Raw genomic sequence first — 12,881 nt, forward strand, 5'->3', positions numbered from 1 at the left:
TCCAGATTTGTTCGACCCGTGAGACATAATCCCGAAAAATAACGGTGACAAATAATTTCAGGCTAGATGGCTCCAAGTTTGACAGGGGTTGGCGTGAGCTGGGTAGTGTAGTTTTCTGAAATTCGAAAGCCGATCGAAAGCCCTGGGTCTCTTCTTTCAAAAAGACTACACTCACTTTTTGCTGCGCCACTTCCTCACGTCAATATCCGCCGGTTTCTGACTATTTTCTGATGAGATTTTTGTAAACTCATATTTCACTAATAGTTTCTTTATTAGTTGTCATACAGAAATACAGAATACTTTTGCATGAAATGCTTCTTTCTGTTTTGCTCCTGAGAGTGTGCTAGATAAATAATAGAACTATTATTTAATGATAACAATTAAAATCATTGGTAAACAAACGTAGTGCTGAAAATATACATTTTGACTGCTGTTTTGATAGGGTTCGGGTCTTTACTCTTGGCTACATTTGTAACGAAAAACGCTACATTAATTAATATGGATTTTATCCTCTCTCTCTTTCCCACCAATTTTCACATTAACATCACATTACCATTACCAGCTGAAAATAGCCCACTAAAAGTTTACTGTTGCTATGCAACACAGTGGCTTGCTACATACACATAATAATGTAACTAGTAGTTATAGTTAAGATGTAGAGTAAGTGGTATTTTCTTTGTTAAAATACTGTAAGTGGTCTGCATGTTAAAATAATAGCTCTACATTCTGACAGCAATTACTGATTGATTGATTGATTGATTGATTGATTGATTGATTGATTGATTGATTGATTGATTGATTGATTGAAAATTTTATTAACAGATTGCAGAATGGGTACAATACAGTACGGCTCAATACACACACAATTGTTAAGGGGATGCAGACCAGAGAAATACTTTCGTCTTGTTTACATCAGGGTCCCCCATTTTCACATTTCACATTACATTTATGACATACACAACATACAGATATACAGATATATATCATGACATTTATGACATACATAAGGTTGTGGAAAAAAAGTCAGCACACCGTTTGCAGTGTTCCCAAGTTTAATATACTTTAACACAACGTTTCGGCCTGTGGTGACTTGAAAAAGGCCACAGGCCGAAACGTTGTGTTAAAGTATATTAAACTTGGGAACACTGCAAACGGTGTGCTGACTTTTTTTCCACAACCTTACATATCTATTTGAGTCAAGCACCCGTGACTATACTTTGGATGTGCGTGAGTCTTTTCTACTATTTATGACATACATGACATACAGATAATACAGCAAGAAGCATGGGCAAATGTCCGTCTTACATCAAGGAACCCGGACCATCAACAAATCAATCTTAACTATATTCACAGGACATACTTGACTCCTGTAAGACTGAACAGAATGGGCCTTAAACAAGACTCAAAATGCTCCCAATGTACAAATGGAGACGAAGGGACATTTATGCACATGTATTGGGACTGCCCACCAGTTAAGGCATTCTGGAAAGATGTGACCCATCAATTATCAAAACTCGTATCTTGGAATATACCAGTACACCCCTCTGTATTACTATTGAATGATGTTTTTGAGTTTGCAGTAAATCCACAGCTAAAGAGATTGGTTTTATCGGGTATCACAGTAGCTAAAAAAACTGATCGCATCACGCTGGTTTCAACCGGAAAAAATTTGCAGGAAGGTTTGGTCTCTTACATATCTCGATGTGATTTATCAAGAAATATCTACAGCAAGAATTCTGGGTCTCAACGAATCCAAAATGTCAATGTGGTTAGAAGTGGTGGAGAGAATAAAAGCTAGCTTATAATGGTAGTGTCTGGTTAGAGTGAGGGATAATGGAGGTACTATCCAAGGAGGGGTCCGGGAGGGGGGGGTTCGAGCTGGAGCATATGTGTGTAGGGTTTTAGAAAATAGGTATTAGGGGTATATCCTGTATAAGGCATTTGTATAATTGGTAATTTCGTTGGATATACACTATATACGTTAAAATATTATTATAGACTTTTTTTTTGTTTTCTGTTCTGTACTTGCATGTCATTTTAGCCACCTTGTCTGTTAGTTTCATTATGATTATGTGTTGAGTACTGACTTTTAATAATTTTTGTTTTGCAATAATACAAAAAAAAAAAAATAAAATAAAAAAGATAATACAGTACTGTTACATTTATGACATACAAGATATACAAATATACAGTACTGTTTAACAGAGATGGGGGGTTTGGACATTTACGGGGGCCAGTTTCGAATGGCAGCCTCCCGTAAGTGCTCTTTGAGGGCGGTTTTGAAGGTGGGTAGGGATTCACATTATTTTACGGCTGTGGGTAGGGCGTTCACATTGTTGTGGCATAATTGCAAAACGTGTTTATTCCCTTGTTTGAGCCGAATCTGGGTTGAACATGATTTGTGGAACTCCCTCTGGTGTTGTCGTGGAATTCACTGACATTTGGGAAGTATTTCGACATGTACATGGGTATCTTAGTGGTGTAGTGTAGTGTATTTTGTAGACCAGGCCCATTGCAAGCTGCTGTACTCTGTCGTCTACTCTAAGCCATCCTAGGATGTCAAAGTGGGCAGGGGTGAGGTGGGTTTTAGGAGCAAGGTCAAGCAGTAGTCTGACCAGTTTGTTTTGTGATGTTTGTAGTCTTGTTTTTAGTGCCTTTGAGGTGCTTTGGTACCATGAGGTGCAAGCATAGTCGTAGACTATGCCGTAGACAGTTCTGGAACTTGCTTATCGCATCCGGTTCTTATCTATTCTAATATTTTTGATTGAGGAGAAAACTAAATATCAAGAACCAAAACTATTCTACCTTTTATCCATGGTAGATTTAGGCTATAGTCAGTCAATTGTGAACCATGACATGAAGGTATGTTTTTCTCTTAACCTGCTGTAACTTAGCCTTTAGTTTTTGCCACCCGTTTCGGACTCATTATGGCAGGAATAGGGCCTATGTCAAAGGAGGCTAGGGCTGACCTTCGATTTTTATTTTGGAATTCGAAGCTTCAGGGCCGAGATTCGATTTTAATTCGAAGCTTCGAGATAAAAAAAAATATATATATATATATAATTTAAATATTTGTTTTGTTTTTTGTTGTGGGACTTGTACAGCACTTTGTTCAACTTTGTCAGTGCTGTAAAGTTTAAACCTTTTTAAATCTTAGACAAACATGAAATTTCATGAAATATTGTAAGCCGTCATTTGAGGCTTTATAAAAGCAGCACAATGAACACAAATCTGTCAGTGCAGAGTCCGACCTCATCTTAAATAACAAACAGCATTGCTTGTTGTAGTTAACAAAGAGAGGCAGAGTTGATTTTGCAAAAAAGAAAAAAAGATATCATATATATATATTTTTTTTTTTAATAATCACATTTTATTTTCATATTCGAATCCCATGCCCATCGAACGAAGCTTCGAAGTATTTAAGACAGCCCTAAAGGAGGCTTATTCAATTAATTCATATTGCTGTTGATGATACTACATATTGCCAAATCTATTATTACCTAAGGAAGGAGACAAGGAACTGGAGGTGGTAGGCTGCTCTGTGAATGTTGTCAGCTGTCAGTATAGTGTTACACTCTAGTGTCTCACATATCCAGACCTCTCTCCACAGGACGTATTATAACCCGAGTGGAAGCACTAATGGGAGGCCGGAACACACAAATGGTTCCTGGATCATTGAAGCAAATGCTTTGTCATGTTGGAGGTGCTTCCTTGCTTGCACAAAATACTCTTGCTGCAGGTATTGCATTTTAAGATAAGATAGCGGCTAGGTAGAATTGGACAATATGAAAATGGGGAGAAAAAGTAGATACAAAAAAAGATAGGTTAAGATATTCCTTTATTGATCGGGTGTCAGACAGTAGCAGCATGGGGAGGGGGGAGGGGAGATACAGGTATGGGCAGGGTAATAGTAGAAAGACATAAATGTAGGCAATACAATTTGAACAATGTAAACAAAGGTGCAGATGAGGGTCTATTATATTATATTGGTTATATTATACGTTACAATAAATATAGCCAATAAAGAATTTGAATTTGAATATATACTATGAGTAAGAGTAAAAGTAAACAGTATACACAATGTGCAGTATACACAAGGCACCCCAACTGTTACATACGTTGTAATCTGTGCAGGATTTTGGTGGTTAAGAGTCAGACACACGTAGTGGTCAGACATTCCTAATAGTTCTATTTTGCTGTATTCCATCTTTTTTGTGAAGCTCAACCAAACGTCGAAGCGTTTGCCGCCGTTAGCCGCGGTCCAGCGAGTAAACAAGAGCCTCTGCTCACACGCTTTGTTGATGCAGCCCCGTAACCAGTGGCATGACATCGGTCCGAGCAACAGGTCCAATGCAGCCACTGACCTACATGCAGCGGGGGATAAAAGATCATTGAACTGTCAGCTTGTAGCATGTAATCTTTACTCGCACATGTGCTCCTAAATAATCTTTCCGGGTTCGCACACATCTATTTTTTGTCGCAAATGCGAGTGAACCGCTCGCACTGTCGAGCCCTGTCTCACTGTATAAATTGACCAATTATTGACGTGTTCATCAGACTCACATTCACATGACATCCAGTAACATGCCTTTCACACATCATACATGTTGAATACATGTTTCACATCTATATCCCTTTATACTACATTAAAGGAACATGCCAACATTATGGTATGCGCTTACCGTCTTCTCCAGACTCCAGAAGATAGATACCAATGTCCTCTCTGTGCGTTCAGTAGAAAGCTATCTGGCTGCATGGATGGAAGTGGATGAGGATCAACTAGCCTAGCTTAAAACTCCGGGAGAGGTGGCTTTGGACAACAGCTAGACAGACTAGCTGGTCCATATCCGCTTCCATTCATTTGTGCTAAGCTAGGCTAGCTTGCAGCCAGATAAGCTTGCTACTGAACGCACAGAGAGCACATTGGTATCTATCTTCTTGTCTGACTTTGGGGAAGACGCTAAGCACATTTCCCATAATGTTGGCGTGTTCCTTTAACATCTTCAGCCTGGGGCTTAAAGGGGAATATCGTCCATTTTAAGAGATCACGTTCTGTTATCCCTGTCCCCCGGGACAGTTCAGTTAGTATTTTTCAACATGCACCTCTCTCTCCCAAAGGTATAACTAAGAGCGACAACTCTCCAATTGACCTATCTCAAACCCTGCCCTCTTTTCTTGATCCTCCAATCACAACTGTTGCTTTCTTCGGACATACAAATAAAATTATGTTCATGATGTTGCTTGAATGTTATATTTGGGGCTGTTCCATAGACAATGAGTGGGACACTGACTTTGTGTAGCCATGGAAAGTTAATTTTAAGTTCTCACATCAAAGGTTGCTGTATATCCTAGTGGTGCTAGCAGGTCTTTTGGCAGAAGGTAACTTCACATGGGTGTGAGAGAGACAAGAAGATAGAGACCAATTTCCTAGGCTAACCGGCACTGTCCGCTTCCATTCATTGTGCTAAGCTAGGCTAGCGTGCAACCAGATAGCTTTCTACTGGATGCACAGAGAGGAAACTGGTATATATCTTATTGTCTCTCTCTGGAGAAGACGATAAGCTAATTTCCCAAAATGTTGGTGTGTTCCTAAAATCATAAAATCAGTGACCCAGATTTAACATCTGAGTGTTCCGTCTCTGATGTCTAACTTTAGGAGAGAGAGTGGTGCGTGCTCACAAACACTCCTGGGGACACAGGGATTAACATGTGAATTCTCAAAATAGGTGTCATTCCCCTTTAAATTACGACATACATTTTCTCGTCCAGGGGCTCAGGATCCCTTTGTCCACCAGGGGTCTATTTTTGGTTCCAATCAAGACACCAGGTTGTGTCAGTGTGGCCTGAGTCCCCTGTCTATCAAATACACTGATGTAACACGCCTTCCCCATGCCGTGTCAGCAAGCCAGTCAGTCAGCAAGCCAGTCTGTAATCTTGTGTGTCAGTCAGTCAGTCAGTCAGTCAGCCAGGCAGGCTTGAAGTAAGTCATGGGGGACCCTGATGTAAACAAGACGAAAGTCTTTCTCTGGTCTGCATCCCCTGAGCTGTACTGTATTGTACCCATTCTGCAATCTGTTAATAAAGTTTTCAATCAATCAATCAGTCAGTCAATCAGTCAATTTGTTATTTATTTCGTGTAGCAGTCACATAGTCATTCAGTCAGGATGTTGTGGTTTAATCAGTCAGTTTAGTCAGTCAGTTAGCCAGCCAGGAAGCCAAACAACCAATCAGATGGCCAGGCTTAGAGTAGACGACAGAGTACAGCAACTTGCAATGGGCCTGGTCTACAAGATACACTACGCGACCAAGGTACCCATGTACATGTCAAAATACTTCCTAAAGGTCAGTGAATACCACGATCACAACACCAGAGGGAGCTCCACAAATCATGTAAAACCCAGATTTGGCTCAAACAAGGGACTAAACACGTTTCGCAATTATGCCACATCAATGTGGAACGCCCTACCTAAAGCTGTAAAGGAATGTGAATCACTACCCACTTTCAAAAACACTCTCAAAAAACACCTACGTGAGACTGCAATTCGAAACTGGCCCCTACAAATGTCCTAACCTAGTTGTACAGTAAATGACCAAGTAAGGCTTTGTCAGTATTCCAATGTACAGTGTAAAATGTGTGTGTGTCCCCTACCCAACCCCCCCCCACCCCCCCCCACCTCCAATGTACAGCCCTCACCCAACCCACCCAACCCCACCCCACCCTCCCAACCTCCTCCAATGTACAGTTTCTACGCCAAATGTATATACACTCTTTTTCTGGACACTTTTGTATCACAAACAGTACTGTATTTGCAAATCTGATATGTCATAAATGTATAGATGTAGCAGTACTGTCTATCTGTATGTCATGTATGTCATATATGTTATGATGAATTGAAAATGGGGGACCCTGATGTAAACAAGACGAAAGTCTTTCTCTGGTCTGCATCCCCTTAACAATTGTATGTATTGAGCTGTACTGTACTGTACCCATTCTGCAACCATACAGACTGAGCACAGGAAGTGATAGGCTAGTCAGTAATGTGATGTTAAACCTTATGAATACAGCTTCACAGCTGCAGTTGCTACATGTAGCCACTAGAGGGCGACAACACACTAATGTGAGAAACAGAAGCGCTGAGAGGAATCATCATGTGTTGATTTTTATTTATTTGTTAGTTTAGTTTGTATCTGCCATAGTCATTAGATTAGATTAAAATGTATTGTCTTTATACAGCAAGTTCAGTACAATTAAAATAAATTGGCATCTAACCAGAGGAGTGGAAATGTAACAGTAAAGTGCAATAGTAATATACAATGTACAGGTGATTTAATTAAATTTAAAACCTTTATTTAAACTCGTGAGACACTGAGGTTACCCTCATTTACAGTGACGAAGAGCTTACAAAACAATATTCATATAGGCACAATAAATAAGAATAAACAATAGAAATCTGTTAACAAGTCAATACACAGTGGTCAGAGATCATACTTTTAAATGCAGCAAGAGAAGGAACGGGTAGAATAGGTTTCAAGATTCCATTCCAACAGTGATGTGATGTAAGGCGGAAGTTTACCAATAAGGGCAAATAAATAAATGACTTTAAAAGTAGAGATATAGTCAAAAGCAGAGCAATACAATGTTTCCTCTTATCTAAAGCCCAAATTATATCATTATTAGTGATGTCCGATATTATCGGCCTACCGATATTATCGGCCGATATCGGCATTAAAATGTGATATCGGAAAATATCGGTATCGGTTTTCAATTTTTTATTTTTATTTTTTTACATTTCTATAACCTTTATTTACCCAGGCAAGCAAGTAAGAACAAATTCTGATTTTATTTATTGTCAAAAGTGTGCATAATGTTGTGTTAATTCCACAACAAGAGATATGTAATGTTAATTACCTGAAATTATAAAAAGAATTGGGGGGGGGGGGAAACCCTGCATATATCGGTATCGGTTGATATCGGTTGATATCGGTATCGGAAATTAAGAGTTGGACAATATCGGTATATCGGTATCGGTAAAAAAGCCAATATCGAGCATCCCTAATCATTATGAATCAATAGCTGAAATTGTGCTGTGATTAGCTCTGAATCCAGATTGATGGATGTAGTATTGAGTGATTTGAGAGAAAAAACTTTAGTTGATTATTTACCAAGGTCTCAAGAACTTTTGCCAAGCAAGGTAGCATAGAAATAGGATGATAGTTGTCTCTATCGCTACTTTGTGCAGGGGAACCACCCTGGCAGATTTCAAAACTAGAGGAAAACACCCTGTGGCAATGGAGAGATAACAAATGTATGTTAACTGTTAAAAAAAATATCGAAATTGCCCTCTCTAATAGAACACTTAGGAACCAATACACTACAAGGCATCAAGTACATCAAGTACAAAGTACAAACGGCTGAAAGGAGTTAATGACGGACAACATGTGTAGGTAGGGAATTAGTGTTTTTGTTTTTATTTGAGTTCACTTTCAAGAAGTATGCCGGATTTGAATAAGAGCTAGTAATTAAGTCTAGATAATAGTTTGTTTTGGCTTTTCTCACTCGCATTTATTTCTGAGATGTCTGAATGTAAATCAATGTACAGGATCACCGGTGGGTCTGGTTCGAGACCAGGCATAGCACTGTTCTTTTCTCTCAACAACGTTGACAACTAGTTTGAGAACCAGGCTGTTACTCTTTTCAGGGATCTACGGAAAACCGCTCACTTCTAACACACTTCTAACACAGACACTAACACACTCTAACACACTTCTAACACACTTCTTACACACTCTAACACACTCTAACACACTTCTAACACACTTTTGTTTTTACACACTAACACACTTTTAACACCCTCTAACACACTAACACACAAACACACTTCTAACACACTCTAACACACTTCTAACACAGACACTAACACACTCTAACACACTTCTAACACACTTCTTACACACTCTAACACACTCTAACACACTTCTAACACACTTTTGTTTTTACACACTAACACACTTTTAACACCCTCTAACACACTAACACACAAACACACTTCTAACACACTCTAACACACTTCTAACACACTTTTAACACACTTCTAACACACTCTAACACACTAACACACCATAACACCATATTTTTTGGGTTTTTGTATCGCTTTATTTCTACTGGGCAGTCCAGTAGTGAGAGACAGAGGAGGAATGGGAGACAGAGTGGGGGGAAGACATTCGGCAAATAACGACGGGTTCGGGAATCAAACCCGGGTCGGCCGTGTCGCGGCTGAGCGAGCTATGTGGTTCGCCACTGGGGCGCCCCACCATAACACACTTCTAACACACTATAACACACTTTTAACACACTAACACACTTCTAACACACTTCTAACACACTTCTAACACACTCTAACACACATATAACACACTTATAACACACTCTAACACACTCTAACACACTTGATTCCAAGCTCAAAAACACCACTGGCTATAATTTTGTCAACTTTGTTAGTGAATAACAGAACAATAGGAGTAGAAGACTTAGCACATTATTTCAATCTTGGCCTTGTAGGTTCTGTAATTAATTGAGCTAAATTGAGGCAACCACCAACCTCCTTAAGATAGTCAGATGAGCCGTTGAGCCAATTCAGGTTAGAATCACCTACCATAATTAATTCATCATTAGAAAAACAAGAAAGTAGATCCGCCAAAACATCAAAGGTACCCAGATCCGCAGATGGGGACCTGTAGACTCCTACCACAACCACAGATGTAGGGTCTGTAGACTGCTACCACAACCACAGATGTAGGGTCTGTAGACTGCTACCACAACCACAGATGTAGGGTCTGTAGACTGCTACCACGACCACAGATGTAGGGTCTGTAGACTCCTACCACAACCACAGATGTAGGGTCTGTAGACTGCTACCACAACCACAGATGTAGGGTCTGTAGACTGCTACCACAACCACAGATGTAGGGTCTGTAGACTGCTACCACAACCACAGATGTAGGGTCTGTAGACTGCTACCACGACCACAGATGTAGGGTCTGTAGACTGCTACCACGACCACAGATGTAGGGTCTGTAGACTGCTACCACATATTTACCACATATTTATCTTCTCTTATAGTACCAGAGAGAAGCTGAGGAGAATCAACCAGCAACAAAAGCAAAATTTGTTAAAAAATATATATATATATATTTTTTTTTGGTATCGAAAATATCGATAATATCGATATAACCAAAATAGCTAAAGTACCCCTCCTCCCGCCCATTAAAGTCTGAGTCATTAATACTTCTGTTTAGCCGGGATTCAAGACCAGGATGTCGGGATCAATCTGTATAACTAGGATAGTGATATGATCCAATTTATAAGATAGGCCTCTTCTAAGTTAATTATTCCTAGTCCTTTTCTATTTTTAAAGGTGAGTGGAGAGAGTGGAGAGTTTGGAGTAGGAACAGGAGTAGTCCTAGAGGGATGTAGGGGATCTGCAGATGCATTTGAAACCGTAACAGTACGGTTTGAACAATAAGGATGTCTTGCAGTGATTCTAATAGGAATGGAAATAGCACATTCTTGATTTACATTAGGTGTAGAAGTGAAAGCAGAGGAGGAGAGACAGTGGTCTATTGTTAGTAATAAGTAACAGTGATGGGATGGATGGGAATATAGGGATCACAATATATAAAATCAATAAATGAGTACTACTGAGTAATATGTATAGTGTTATAGTATTATTATGTACAGTGATACAGGTATAAAGACACTATGGTAGTAAGTCATACTGGCCAGCGGTATAACTAGTAAGTAGGTAAGGGATATAAACAGATATAGATATTGTATATACATGCAGGTATATTGAGACATATATGGATAAATATATATATACACAGTAAATATATATACTGTATATATGGTATACAGCATTATACATGTTATCATACAGAGTTATAAGGGTAGACTATAGTTTGAGGTAGGTAGTTATGAGGCCATTGTAGACAGTGAAGGCAGTAGGCAGGTCTAAGCGTATAAGAGTATAGGCAACAGAGTTCAGAGTTCAGAGTTCATACAGTATGGATAACAGAGCCTCCAAGAGAAGCCTTATTAAGATGATCAATAAAGAAAACATTTAGCCTTGAAGGCACCACTGGCGCTGTGGTCAGCGGCCTGTCCAGTAACGGGAGATTGTATAGGCTTTGAATTTTAACAGTGCTTTGTCAGCATTTAAGGTTAGGTTTTCCCCAACACAGAACGGAGAGTATGCTTTTAAAGGCCTTGTTTTAAAGGCCTTGTTATGAGTGTTCTACTTCAACCTATAAATAATTCAAGTGTTTAACTCAGAGACCTGCGGCGGCCCGATGCCCCTGACATGACTGTCTTTCAGAAGCTGTGGTGGGCTCTAGTTTTAAAGAGTATAGAGTGAAGATACCGGGATCATGTGAAACTAGACAACCATTGGTACCATGTCATGCTAGCTTATCAGGAAGGGGGGTTAAATAATGCTTACAATTTTGGTTAAATCTTTCATCCATGACCCCATTTTCAAAGGGGTACCTTGACCTCTCACCTCAAGATATCCGAATGGAAATGGGTTCCATGGGTAGCCACGTGCAATCCCATGCAGTTTTGGGCAAAAATCATGCCGTGTTTTGCATGCAGTATATATGTGTTATTTTTGCCTATTCTAAAAATGGTGTATTTGGGATATTTCTGCATACTGGGTCCCAAAACAGTCTTGGAATAATATTGATTGGATATGACTATAGAAAGCTGAGACTCTCGTGGGACCAATGACCCCAATTGTATTCATGTGTATGATGGTCATCCCCATAGTGGCCATTTCATTGTCGTAACTTGACCTCACTGTGTAAGATGACCTATTGTGACCTCTAGGATAATCACAGCCTTGTGTAACTTTACAATCACAAACTAGAGACCTATTATTCAGAGTATGTATGGCTTCCCTATGTATATTAGGAAAGTGTGTAGGGGGTAAGGGTGTGCATTTGTGTGTGTGTGTGTGTGTGTGTGTGTGTGTGTGTGTGTGTGTGTGTGTGTGTGTGTGTGTGTGTGTGTGTGTGTGTGTGTGTGTGTGTGTGTGTGTGTGTGTGTGTGTGTGTGTGTGTGTGTGTGTGTGTGTGTTGTGTGTGTGTGTGTGTGTGTGTGTGTGTGTGTGTGTGTGTGTGTGTGTGTGTGTGTGTGTGTGTGTGTGTGTGTGTGTGTGTGTGTGTGTGTGTGTGTGTGTGTGTGTGTCTGAGCAACTTCCAAAAGTGCTGGCCATCCAATTGCCAAAATTTGTGTCGGATCTTTGACCATGTTTACCAATTCTCGACAATTGCAATAAGCATGGGGAATGGACAATCATATATTTAGATCTTAAAAAATGTAATGGGTGCCTAACCAAAACACAACATTTATTACAGATTTATGACTATAAAAACTGTATCTTAAATTAATCTTCAGGGTCCCAGTTTTCAGATAATCTATACCACTTGTATGTGGCATCTACTGTTGACCTGCTATGTCCCCCTAAAGACACCCCCCTAAAAAAGACAAAAACAGGTTTATGGTGGGTCTTCAAAGGTGAATAGCCTACGTACACGACAATAGATGTTCAATTTGGGATTATGATTAAATATGACTTTACATATAAGCCTTGATATTATTTGTCATAGGCCTAGACTAGCAGACCTACTGTAGTAGGGGAAACTAAAAGAGATCTGTTGTTTGTTTTAAAGTAAGGTGGTAATTTATAATAGTAAATCCATCCATCCATCCAGTAAGTAAGTAAGTAAGTAAGTAAGTAAGTAAGTAAGTAAGTAAGTAAGTAAGTAAGTAAGTAAGTAAGTAAGTAAGTAAGTAAGTAAGTAAGTAAGTAAGTAAGTAAGTA

The sequence above is a fragment of the Notolepis coatsorum genome (genome assembly GCF_963971535.1).
Source record: "Notolepis coatsorum genome assembly, chromosome: 1".
Classification (NCBI taxonomy): domain Eukaryota; kingdom Metazoa; phylum Chordata; class Actinopteri; order Aulopiformes; family Paralepididae; genus Notolepis; species Notolepis coatsorum.